We start from the raw sequence: 14,441 nt of genomic DNA, 5'->3' as shown, positions 1-14,441 counted from the left end.
TCCTCGTTTTTATTATTTCCATTAACTGTAGCATAACCCTTCCTCTTTTAACTTATCAGCTGGCGTAATTGCTATCGGTGTACCATATCCTAACACAAATGAATTGAGAAGGGTTCACTGCCACTTGTCTGGGAAAAAGATCTATAGATCTATGTCCTAATGTATGTGCTACAGTTGTTTAGAGAGTGTTAGCAAGTGAGGCGTGGGATTCAAAGAAGTATGGGAGGTTAAAATTACAAATTGGGATTTGATTTTCTAATGAGCTGTTGATTTTCACAATAATATAGACTCCATAGTATTGATCTGTTTACCCTTTGTAAAAATTGTGCTAACAGTGGACTTTTCCATCTGCAGATTATACTGAATGGCCAGCAGTGGCAGCGTTTCACCACAGAATTTCTCTGCCTTGCCGAGACTGAAGAAAAAAAAAAAAGCAAATCTTCCGGCATACGGCATCATTTGACCAATTTATATGGTAAGTAAAACTCACAATCATTCCTTTAGGCATTAAAAAGACGTTCACAGCTTTTGAATTTCCTCATTACCTTCTAGTGGGAGCCTGTGCCTGAATATATTTTCTTTCAATATAGAAGTAATATGGATCACATTGTGTTGGTCATGATAGCTAACAAAAACTGACTGCCTTCAACACTACTAAGGCCTGCTTTAGATCCTAGTGCTAGCAATGTTCCACTTGAGGAATTTGCTGCCTTTGAGTTTGAAATGCACTATCTCACTTGAGAACGATAGTGTTTCCTTCTCACAGAAGGAAGCTCATTTAACGTCTTCCCCTGCACTTTGTATGTTGGACTCTGATACTCAAGATGGATTGATATTAAGGATAATCTCTATTTTTGTATCCCCATCCACTTTCAAAAAGGCCCCTATGCTTTGAGTGGTTCAGAGTCCTTTATCATTCCCCCTCCTACTTGCCTTACAAACACAGATAGTAACCTACTGCATACCTTCTGAAATCTCATCCTCCTGTGTGGTCAGCTTCCACAAGGACAATTGGTCCACTGGTGCTCTGACGTCATAAAGCTAAAGCAAGAATGTTGTCTGACCTGAGGGCCACTCTGTTGCCTAGCAAGCTGACATCATAAAGCAAAAACAAGATGTTGTCTGACATGAGGGCAACTCTGTTGCCTATTAATCAGTAGGATACATTCATCTTGGTAATTAAATGAGTAGTAGGGTAGACAGGATGCCCTACTGCAAACTAAGATGTTAAGATGAAAGAAATTGGGGCACTTTCTGAGACTTCTGAATTTGTATGAACGTACGTTTGAGCATAAGAGTCTCAACTTTACTATTGCTGAACTGGTAGGAATTGGCTAAAATGAGGATGGTAAATACTCTATTCCTCGTTTTTATTATTTCCATTAACTGTAGCATAACCCTTCCTCTTTTAACTTATCAGCTGGCGTAATTGCTATCGGTGTTCCATATCCTAACACAAATGAATTGAGAAGGGTTCACTGCCACTTGTCTGGGAAAAAGATCTATAGATCTATGTCCTAATGTATGTGCTACAGTTGTTTAGAGAGTGTTAGCAAGTGAGGCGTGGGATTCAAAGAAGTATGGGAGGTTAAAATTACAAATTGGGATTTGATTTTCTAATGAGCTGTTGATTTTCACAATAATATAGACTCCATAGTATTGATCTGTTTACCCTTTGTAAAAATTGTGCTAACAGTGGACTTTTCCATCTGCAGATTATACTGAATGGCCAGCAGTGGCAGCGTTTCACCACAGAATTTCTCTGCCTTGCCGAGACTGAAGAAAAAAAAAAAAAGCAAATCTTCCGGCATACGGCATCATTTGACCAATTTATATGGTAAGTAAAACTCACAATCATTCCTTTAGGCATTAAAAAGACGTTCACAGATTTTAAATTTCCTCATTACCTTCTAGTGGGAGCCTGTGCCTGAATATAATTTGTCAATATGGAAGTAATATGGCTCACATTGTGTTGGTCATGATAGCTAACAAAAACTGACTGCCTTCAACACTACTAAGGCCTGCTTTAGATCCTAGTGCTAGCAATGTTCCACTTGAGGAATTTGCTGCCTTTGAGTTTGAAATGCACTATCTCACTTGAGAACGATAGTGTTTCCTTCTCACAGAAGGAAGCTAATTTAACGTCTTGCCATGCACTTTGTATGTTGGACTCTGATACTCAAGATGGATTGATATTAAGGATAATCTCTATTTTTGTATCCCCATCCACTTTCAAAAAGGCCCCTATGCTTTGAGTGGTTCAGAGTCCTTTATCATTCCCCCTCCTACTTGCCTTACAAACACAGATAGTAACCTACTGCATACCTTCTGAAATCTCATCCTCCTGTGTGGTCAGCTTCCACAAGGACAATTGGTCCACTGGTGCTCTGACGTCATAAAGCTAAAGCAAGAATGTTGTCTGACCTGAGGGCCACTCTGTTGCCTAGCAAGCTGACATCATAAAGCAAAAACAAGATGTTGTCTGACATGAGGGCAACTCTGTTGCCTATTAATCAGTAGGATACATTCATCTTGGTAATTAAATGAGTAGTAGGGTAGACAGGATGCCCTACTGCAAACTAAGATGTTAAGATGAAAGAAATTGGGGCACTTTCTGAGACTTCTGAATTTGTATGAACGTACGTTTGAGCATAAGAGTGTCAACTTTACTATTGCTGAACTGGTAGGAATTGGCTAAAATGAGGATGGTAAATAATCTATTCATCGTTTTTATTATTTCCATTAACTGTAGCATAACCCTTCCTCTCTCAACTTATCAGCTGGCTTAATTGCTATCGGTGTACCATATCCTAACACAAATGAATTGAGAAGGGTTCACTGCCACTTGTCTGGGAAAAAGATCTATAGATCTATGTCCTAATGTATGTGCTACAGTTGTTTAGAGAGTGATAGCAAGTGAGGAGTGGGATTCAAAGAAGTATGGGAGGTTAAAATTACAAATTGGGATTTGATTTTTTAATGAGCTGTTGATTTTCACAATAATATAGACTCCATAGTATTGATCTGTTTACCGTTTGTAAAAATTGTGCTAACAGTGGACTTTTCCATCTGCAGATTATACTGAATGGCCAGCAGTGGCAGCGTTTCACCACAGAATTTCTCTGCCTTGCCGAGACTGAAGAAAAAAAAAAAGCAAATCTTCCGGCATACGGCATCATTTGACCAATTTATATGGTAAGTAAAACTCACAATCATTCCTTTAGGCATTAAAAAGACGTTCACAGCTTTTGAATTTCCTCATTACCTTCTAGTGGGAGCCTGTGCCTGAATATATTTTCTTTCAATATAGAAGTAATATGGATCACATTGTGTTGGTCATGATAGCTAACAAAAACTGACTGCCTTCAACACTACTAAAGCCTGCTTTAGATCCTAGTGCTAGCAATGTTCCACTTGAGGAATTTGCTGCCTTTGAGTTTGAAATGCACTATCTCACTTGAGAACGATAGTGTTTCCTTCTCACAGAAGGAAGCTCATTTAACGTCTTCCCCTGCACTTTGTATGTTGGACTCTGATACTCAAGATGGATTGGTATTAAGGATAATCTCTATTTTTGTATCCCCATCCACTTTCAAAAAGGCCCCTATGCTTTGAGTGGTTCATAGTCCTTTACCATTCCCCCTCCTACTTGCCTTACAAACACAGATAGTAACCTACTGCATACCTTCTGAAATCTCATCCTCCTGTGTGGTCAGCTTCCACAAGGACAATTGGTCCACCGGTGCTCTGACGTCATAAAGCTAAAGCAAGAATGTTGTCTGACCTGAGGGCCACTCTGTTGCCTAGCAAGCTGACATCATAAAGCAAAAACAAGATGTTGTCTGACATGAGGGCCACTCTGTTGCCTATTAATCAGTAGGATACATTCATCTTGGTAATTAAATGAGTAGTAGGGTAGACAGGATGCCCTACTTCAAAATAAGATGTTAAGATGAAAGAAATTGGGGCACTCTCTGAGACTTCTGAATTTGTATGAACGTACGTTTGAGCATAAGAGTCTCAACTTTACTATTGCTGAACTGGTAGGAATTGGCTAAAATGAGGATGGTAAATAATCTATTCCTCGTTTTTATTATTTCCATTAACTGTAGCATAACCCTTCCTCTCTCAACTTATCAGCTGGCGTAATTGCTATCGGTGTACCATATCCTAACACAAATGAATTGAGAAGGGTTCACTGCCACTTGTCTGGGAAAAAGATCTATAGATCTATGTCCTAATGTATGTGCTACAGTTGTTTAGAGAGTGTTAGCAAGTGAGGCGTGGGATTCAAAGAAGTATGGGAGGTTAAAATTACAAATTGGGATTTGATTTTCTAATGAGCTGTTGATTTTCACAATAATATAGACTCCATAGTATTGATCTGTTTACCCTTTGTAAAAATTGTGCTAACAGTGGACTTTTCCATCTGCAGATTATACTGAATGGCCAGCAGTGGCAGCGTTTCACCACAGAATTTCTCTGCCTTGCCGAGACTGAAGAAAAAAAAAAAAGCAAATCTTCCGGCATACGGCATCATTTGACCAATTTATATGGTAAGTAAAACTCACAATCATTCCTTTAGGCATTAAAAAGACGTTCACAGCTTTTGAATTTCCTCATTACCTTCTAGTGGGAGCCTGTGCCTGAATACATTTTCTTTCAATATAGAAGTAATATGGATCACATTGTGTTGGTCATGATAGCTAACAAAAACTGACTGCCTTCAACACTACTAAGGCCTGCTTTAGATCCTAGTGCTAGCAATGTTCCACTTGAGGAATTTGCTGCTTTTGACTTTGAAATGCACTATCTCACTTGAGAACGATAGTGTTTCCTTCTCACAGAAGGAAGCTCATTTAACGTCTTCCCCTGCACTTTGTATGTTGGACTCTGATACTCAAGATGGATTGATATTAAGGATAATCTCTATTTTTGTATCCCCATCCATTTTCAAAAAGGCCCCTATGCTTTGAGTGGTTCAGAGTCCTTTATCATTCCCCCTCCTACTTGCCTTACAAACACAGATAGTAACCTACTGCATACCTTCTGAAATCTCATCCTCCTGTGTGGTCAGCTTCCACAAGGACAATTGGTCCACTGGTGCTCTGACGTCATAAAGCTAAAGCAAGAATGTTGTCTGACCTGAGGGCCACTCTGTTGCCTAGCAAGCTGACATCATAAAGCAAAAACAAGATGTTGTCTGACATGAGGGCAACTCTGTTGCCTATTAATCAGTAGGATACATTCATCTTGGTAATTAAATGAGTAGTAGGGTAGACAGGATGCCCTACTGCAAACTAAGATGTTAAGATGAAAGAAATTGGGGCACTTTCTGAGACTTCTGAATTTGTATGAACGTACGTTTGAGCATAAGAGTGTCAACTTTACTATTGCTGAACTGGTAGGAATTGGCTAAAATGAGGATGGTAAATAATCTATTCATCGTTTTTATTATTTCCATTAACTGTAGCATAACCCTTCCTCTCTCAACTTATCAGCTGGCTTAATTGCTATCGGTGTACCATATCCTAACACAAATGAATTGAGAAGGGTTCACTGCCACTTGTCTGGGAAAAAGATCTATAGATCTATGTCCTAATGTATGTGCTACAGTTGTTTAGAGAGTGATAGCAAGTGAGGAGTGGGATTCAAAGAAGTATGGGAGGTTAAAATTACAAATTGGGATTTGATTTTTTAATGAGCTGTTGATTTTCACAATAATATAGACTCCATAGTATTGATCTGTTTACCGTTTGTAAAAATTGTGCTAACAGTGGACTTTTCCATCTGCAGATTATACTGAATGGCCAGCAGTGGCAGCGTTTCACCACAGAATTTCTCTGCCTTGCCGAGACTGAAGAAAAAAAAAAAGCAAATCTTCCGGCATACGGCATCATTTGACCAATTTATATGGTAAGTAAAACTCACAATCATTCCTTTAGCTATTAAAAAGACGTTCACAGCTTTTGAATTTCCTCATTACCTTCTAGTGGGAGCCTGTGCCTGAATATATTTTCTTTCAATATAGAAGTAATATGGATCACATTGTGTTAGTCATGATAGCTAACAAAAACTGACTGCCTTTAACACTACTAAAGCCTGCTTTAGATCCTAGTGCTAGCAATGTTCCACTTGAGGAATTTGCTGCCTTTGAGTTTGAAATGCACTATCTCACTTGAGAACGATAGTGTTTCCTTCTCACAGAAGGAAGCTCATTTAACGTCTTCCCCTGCACTTTGTATGTTGGACTCTGATACTCAAAATGGATTGGTATTAAGGATAATCTCTATTTTTGTATCCCCATCCACTTTCAAAAAGGCCCCTATGCTTTGAGTGGTTCATAGTCCTTTACCATTCCCCCTCCTACTTGCCTTACAAACACAGATAGTAACCTACTGCATACCTTCTGAAATCTCATCCTCCTGTGTGGTTAGCTTCCACAAGGACAATTGGTCCACTGGTGCTCTGACGTCATAAAGCTAAAGCAAGAATGTTGTCTGAGCTGAGGGCCACTCTGTTGCCTAGCAAGCTGACATCATAGAGCAAAAACAAGATGTTGTCTGACATGAGGGCCACTCTGTTGCCTATTAATCAGTAGGATACATTCATCTTGGTAATTAAATGAGTAGTAGGGTAGACAGGATGCCCTACTACGAACTAAGATGTTAAGATGAAAGAAATTGGGGCACTTTCTGAGACTTCTGAATTTGTATGAACGTACGTTTGAGCATAAGAGTCTCAACTTTACTATTGCTGAACTGGTAGGAATTGGCTAAAATGAGGATGGTAAATAATCTATTCATCGTTTTTATTATTTCCATTAACTGTAGCATAACCCTTCCTCTCTCAACTTATCAGCTGGCTTAATTGCTATCGGTGTACCATATCCTAACACAAATGAATTGAGAAGGGTTCACTGCCACTTGTCTGGGAAAAAGATCTATAGATCTATGTCCTAATGTATGTGCTACAGTTGTTTAGAGAGTGTTAGCAAGTGAGGAGTGGGATTCAAAGAAGTATGGGAGGTTAAAATTACAAATTGGGATTTGATTTTTTAATGAGCTGTTGATTTTCACAATAATATAGACTCCATAGTATTGATCTGTTTACCGTTTGTAAAAATTGTGCTAACAGTGGACTTTTCCATCTGCAGATTATACTGAATGGCCAGCAGTGGCAGCGTTTCACCACAGAATTTCTCTGCCTTGCCGAGACTGAAGAAAAAAAAAAAGCAAATCTTCCGGCATACGGCATCATTTGACCAATTTATATGGTAAGTAAAACTCACAATCATTCCTTTAGGCATTAAAAAGACGTTCACAGCTTTTGAATTTCCTCATTACCTTCTAGTGGGAGCCTGTGCCTGAATATATTTTCTTTCAATATAGAAGTAATATGGATCACATTGTGTTAGTCATGATAGCTAACAAAAACTGACTGCCTTTAACACTACTAAAGCCTGCTTTAGATCCTAGTGCTAGCAATGTTCCACTTGAGGAATTTGCTGCCTTTGAGTTTGAAATGCACTATCTCACTTGAGAACGATAGTGTTTCCTTCTCACAGAAGGAAGCTCATTTAACGTCTTCCCCTGCACTTTGTATGTTGGACTCTGATACTCAAGATGGATTGGTATTAAGGATAATCTCTATTTTTGTATCCCCATCCACTTTCAAAAAGGCCCCTATGCTTTGAGTGGTTCATAGTCCTTTACCATTCCCCCTCCTACTTGCCTTACAAACACAGATAGTAACCTACTGCATACCTTCTGAAATCTCATCCTCCTGTGTGGTTAGCTTCCACAAGGACAATTGGTCCACTGGTGCTCTGACGTCATAAAGCTAAAGCAAGAATGTTGTCTGAGCTGAGGGCCACTCTGTTGCCTAGCAAGCTGACATCATAAAGCAAAAACAAGATGTTGTCTGACATGAGGGCCACTCTGTTGCCTATTAATCAGTAGGATACATTCATCTTGGTAATTAAATGAGTAGTAGGGTAGACAGGATGCCCTACTACAAACTAAGATGTTAAGATGAAAGAAATTGGGGCACTCTCTGAGACTTCTGAATTTGTATGAACGTACGTTTGAGCATAAGAGTCTCAACTTTACTATTGCTGAACTGGTAGGAATTGGCTAAAAGGAGGATGGTAAATAATCTATTCATCGTTTTTATTATTTCCATTAACTGTAGCATAACCCTTCACCTCTCAACTTATCAGCTGGCTTAATTGCTATCGGTGTACCATATCCTAACACAAATGAATTGAGAAGGGTTCACTGCCACTTGTCTGGGAAAAAGATCTATAGATCTATGTCCTAATGTATGTGCTACAGTTGTTTAGAGAGTGTTAGCAAGTGAGGCGTGGGATTCAAAGAAGTATGGGAGGTTAAAATTACAAATTGGGATTTGATTTTCTAATGAGCTGTTGATTTTCACAATAATATAGACTCCATAGTATTGATCTGTTTACCCTTTGTAAAAATTGTGCTAACAGTGGACTTTTCCATCTGCAGATTATACTGAATGGCCAGCAGTGGCAGCGTTTCACCACAGAATTTCTCTGCCTTGCCGAGACTGAAGAAAAAAAAAAAAGCAAATCTTCCGGCATACGGCATCATTTGACCAATTTATATGGTAAGTAAAACTCACAATCATTCCTTTAGGCATTAAAAAGACGTTCACAGCTTTTGAATTTCCTCATTACCTTCTAGTGGGAGCCTGTGCCTGAATATATTTTCTTTCAATATAGAAGTAATATGGATCACATTGTGTTGGTCATGATAGCTAACAAAAACTGACTGCCTTCAACACTACTAAGGCCTGCTTTAGATCCTAGTGCTAGCAATGTTCCACTTGAGGAATTTGCTGCCTTTGACTTTGAAATGCACTATCTCACTTGAGAACGATAGTGTTTCCTTCTCACAGAAGGAAGCTCATTTAACGTCTTCCCCTGCACTTTGTATGTTGGACTCTGATACTCAAGATGGATTGGTATTAAGGATAATCTCTATTTTTGTATCCCCATCCACTTTCAAAAAGGCCCCTATGCTTTGAGTGGTTCAGAGTCCTTTACCATTCCCCCTCCTACTTGCCTTACAAACACAGATAGTAACCTACTGCATACCTTCTGAAATCTCATCCTCCTGTGTGGTCAGCTTCCACAAGGACAATTGGTCCACTGGTGCTCTGACGTCATAAAGCTAAAGCAAGAATGTTGTCTGAGCTGAGGGCCACTCTGTTGCCTAGCAAGCTGACATCATAAAGCAAAAACAAGATGTTGTCTGACATGAGGGCCACTCTGTTGCCTATTAATCAGTAGGATACATTCATCTTGGTAATTAAATGAGTAGTAGGGTAGACAGGATGCCCTACTACAAACTAAGATGTTAAGATGAAAGAAATTGGGGCACTCTCTGAGACTTCTGAATTTGTATGAACGTACGTTTGAGCATAAGAGTCTCAACTTTACTATTGCTGAACTGGTAGGAATTGGCTAAAAGGAGGATGGTAAATAATCTATTCATCGTTTTTATTATTTCCATTAACTGTAGCATAACCCTTCACCTCTCAACTTATCAGCTGGCTTAATTGCTATCGGTGTACCATATCCTAACACAAATGAATTGAGAAGGGTTTACTGCCACTTGTCTGGGAAAAAGATCTATAGATCTATGTCCTAATGTATGTGCTACAGTTGTTTAGAGAGTGTTAGCAAGTGAGGCGTGGGATTCAAAGAAGTATGGGAGGTTAAAATTACAAATTGGGATTTGATTTTCTAATGAGCTGTTGATTTTCACAATAATATAGACTCCATAGTATTGATCTGTTTACCCTTTGTAAAAATTGTGCTAACAGTGGACTTTTCCATCTGCAGATTATACTGAATGGCCAGCAGTGGCAGCGTTTCACCACAGAATTTCTCTGCCTTGCCGAGACTGAAGAAAAAAAAAAAAAGCAAATCTTCCGGCATACGGCATCATTTGACCAATTTATATGGTAAGTAAAACTCACAATCATTCCTTTAGGCATTAAAAAGACGTTCACAGCTTTTGAATTTCCTCATTACCTTCTAGTGGGAGCCTGTGCCTGAATATATTTTCTTTCAATATAGAAGTAATATGGATCACATTGTGTTGGTCATGATAGCTAACAAAAACTGACTGCCTTCAACACTACTAAGGCCTGCTTTAGATCCTAGTGCTAGCAATGTTCCACTTGAGGAATTTGCTGCCTTTGACTTTGAAATGCACTATCTCACTTGAGAACGATAGTGTTTCCTTCTCACAGAAGGAAGCTCATTTAACGTCTTCCCCTGCACTTTGTATGTTGGACTCTGATACTCAAGATGGATTGGTATTAAGGATAATCTCTATTTTTGTATCCCCATCCACTTTCAAAAAGGCCCCTATGCTTTGAGTGGTTCATAGTCCTTTACCATTCCCCCTCCTACTTGCCTTACAAACACAGATAGTAACCTACTGCATACCTTCTGAAATCTCATCCTCCTGTGTGGTCAGCTTCCACAAGGACAATTGGTCCACTGGTGCTCTGACGTCATAAAGCTAAAGCAAGAATGTTGTCTGAGCTGAGGGCCACTCTGTTGCCTAGCAAGCTGACATCATAAAGCAAAAACAAGATGTTGTCTGACATGAGGGCCACTCTGTTGCCTATTAATCAGTAGGATACATTCATCTTGGTAATTAAATGAGTAGTAGGGTAGACAGGATGCCCTACTACAAACTAAGATGTTAAGATGAAAGAAATTGGGGCACTCTCTGAGACTTCTGAATTTGTATGAACGTACGTTTGAGCATAAGAGTCTCAACTTTACTATTGCTGAACTGGTAGGAATTGGCTAAAAGGAGGATGGTAAATAATCTATTCATCGTTTTTATTATTTCCATTAACTGTAGCATAACCCTTCACCTCTCAACTTATCAGCTGGCTTAATTGCTATCGGTGTACCATATCCTAACACAAATGAATTGAGAAGGGTTTACTGCCACTTGTCTGGGAAAAAGATCTATAGATCTATGTCCTAATGTATGTGCTACAGTTGTTTAGAGAGTGTTAGCAAGTGAGGCGTGGGATTCAAAGAAGTATGGGAGGTTAAAATTACAAATTGGGATTTGATTTTCTAATGAGCTGTTGATTTTCACAATAATATAGACTCCATAGTATTGATCTGTTTACCCTTTGTAAAAATTGTGCTAACAGTGGACTTTTCCATCTGCAGATTATACTGAATGGCCAGCAGTGGCAGCGTTTCACCACAGAATTTCTCTGCCTTGCCGAGACTGAAGAAAAAAAAAAAAGCAAATCTTCCGGCATACGGCATCATTTGAACAATTTATATGGTAAGTAAAACTCACAATCATTCCTTTAGGCATTAAAAAGACGTTCACAGCTTTTGAATTTCCTCATTACCTTCTAGTGGGAGCCTGTGCCTGAATATATTTTCTTTCAATATAGAAGTAATATGGATCACATTGTGTTGGTCATGATAGCTAACAAAAACTGACTGCCTTCAACACTACTAAGGCCTGCTTTAGATCCTAGTGCTAGCAATGTTCCACTTGAGGAATTTGCTGCTTTTGACTTTGAAATGCACTATCTCACTTGAGAACGATAGTGTTTCCTTCTCACAGAAGGAAGCTCATTTAACGTCTTCCCCTGCACTTTGTATGTTGGACTCTGATACTCAAGATGGATTGATATTAAGGATAATCTCTATTTTTGTATCCCCATCCACTTTCAAAAAGGCCCCTATGCTTTGAGTGGTTCAGAGTCCTTTATCATTCCCCCTCCTACTTGCCTTACAAACACAGATAGTAACCTACTGCATACCTTCTGAAATCTCATCCTCCTGTGTGGTCAGCTTCCACAAGGACAATTGGTCCACTGGTGCTCTGACGTCATAAAGCTAAAGCAAGAATGTTGTCTGACCTGAGGGCCACTCTGTTGCCTAGCAAGCTGACATCATAAAGCAAAAACAAGATGTTGTCTGACATGAGGGCCACTCTGTTGCCTATTAATCAGTAGGATACATTCATCTTGGTAATTAAATGAGTAGTAGGGTAGACAGGATGCCCTACTACGAACTAAGATGTTAAGATGAAAGAAATTGGGGCACTTTCTGAGACTTCTGAATTTGTATGAACGTACGTTTGAGCATAAGAGTCTCAACTTTACTATTGCTGAACTGGTAGGAATTGGCTAAAATGAGGATGGTAAATAATCTATTCATCGTTTTTATTATTTCCATTAACTGTAGCATAACCCTTCCTCTCTCAACTTATCAGCTGGCTTAATTGCTCTCGGTGTACCATATCCTAACACAAATGAATTGAGAAGGGTTCACTGCCACTTGTCTGGGAAAAAGATCTATAGATCTATGTCCTAATGTATGTGCTACAGTTGTTTAGAGAGTGTTAGCAAGTGAGGAGTGGGATTCAAAGAAGTATGGGAGGTTAAAATTACAAATTGGGATTTGATTTTTTAATGAGCTGTTGATTTTCACAATAATATAGACTCCATAGTATTGATCTGTTTACCGTTTGTAAAAATTGTGCTAACAGTGGACTTTTCCATCTGCAGATTATACTGAATGGCCAGCAGTGGCAGCGTTTCACCACAGAATTTCTCTGCCTTGCCGAGACTGAAGAAAAAAAAAAAGCAAATCTTCCGGCATACGGCATCATTTGACCAATTTATATGGTAAGTAAAACTCACAATCATTCCTTTAGGCATTAAAAAGACGTTCACAGCTTTTGAATTTCCTCATTACCTTCTAGTGGGAGCCTGTGCCTGAATATATTTTCTTTCAATATAGAAGTAATATGGATCACATTGTGTTGGTCATGATAGCTAACAAAAACTGACTGCCTTTAACACTACTAAAGCCTGCTTTAGATCCTAGTGCTAGCAATGTTCCACTTGAGGAATTTGCTGCCTTTGAGTTTGAAATGCACTATCTCACTTGAGAACGATAGTGTTTCCTTCTCACAGAAGGAAGCTCATTTAACGTCTTCCCCTGCACTTTGTATGTTGGACTCTGATACTCAAGATGGATTGGTATTAAGGATAATCTCTATTTTTGTATCCCCATCCACTTTCAAAAAGGCCCCTATGCTTGGAGTGGTTCATAGTCCTTTACCATTCCCCCTCCTACTTGCCTTACAAACACAGATAGTAACCTACTGCATACCTTCTGAAATCTCATCCTCCTGTGTGGTTAGCTTCCACAAGGACAATTGGTCCACTGGTGCTCTGACGTCATAAAGCTAAAGCAAGAATGTTGTCTGAGCTGAGGGCCACTCTGTTGCCTAGCAAGCTGACATCATAAAGCAAAAACAAGATGTTGTCTGACATGAGGGCCACTCTGTTGCCTATTAATCAGTAGGATACATTCATCTTGGTAATTAAATGAGTAGTAGGGTAGACAGGATGCCCTACAACAAACTAAGATGTTAAGATGAAAGAAATTGGGGCACTCTCTGAGACTTCTGAATTTGTATGAACGTACGTTTGAGCATAAGAGTCTCAACTTTACGATTGCTGAACTGGTAGGAATTGGCTAAAAGGAGGATGGTAAATAATCTATTCATCGTTTTTATTATTTCCATTAACTGTCGCATAACCCTTCACCTCTCAACTTATCAGCTGGCTTAATTGCTATCGGTGTACCATATCCTAACACAAATGAATTGAGAAGGGTTCACTGCCACTTGTCTGGGAAAAAGATCTATAGATCTATGTACTAATGTATGTGCTACAGTTGTTTAGAGAGTGTTAGCAAGTGAGGCGTGGGATTCAAAGAAGTATGGGAGGTTAAAATTACAAATTGGGATTTGATTTTCTAATGAGCTGTTGATTTTCACAATAATATAGACTCCATAGTATTGATCTGTTTACCCTTTGTAAAAATTGTGCTAACAGTGGACTTTTCCATCTGCAGATTATACTGAATGGCCAGCAGTGGCAGCGTTTCACCACAGAATTTCTCTGCCTTGCCGAGACTGAAGAAAAAAAAAAAGCAAATCTTCAGGCATACGGCATCATTTGACCAATTTATATGGTAAGTAAAACTCACAATCATTCCTTTAGGCATTAAAAAGACGTTCACAGCTTTTGAATTTCCTCATTACCTTCTAGTGGGAGCCTGTGCCTGAATATATTTTCTTTCAATATAGAAGTAATATGGATCACATTGTGTTGGTCATGATAGCTAACAAAAACTGACTGCCTTCAACACTACTAAGGCCTGCTTTAGATCCTAGTGCTAGCAATGTTCCACTTGAGGAATTTGCTGCCTTTGACTTTGAAATGCACTATCTCACTTGAGAACGATAGTGTTTCCTTCTCACAGAAGGAAGCTCATTTAACGTCTTCCCCTGCACTTTGTATGTTGGACTCTGATACTCAAGATGGATTGGTAT

This window comes from Lissotriton vulgaris, chromosome 8 (genome assembly GCF_964263255.1).
Source record: "Lissotriton vulgaris chromosome 8, aLisVul1.2, whole genome shotgun sequence".
Taxonomy (NCBI): domain Eukaryota; kingdom Metazoa; phylum Chordata; class Amphibia; order Caudata; family Salamandridae; genus Lissotriton; species Lissotriton vulgaris.
Note: the sequence above shows the minus strand (reverse complement) of the source record.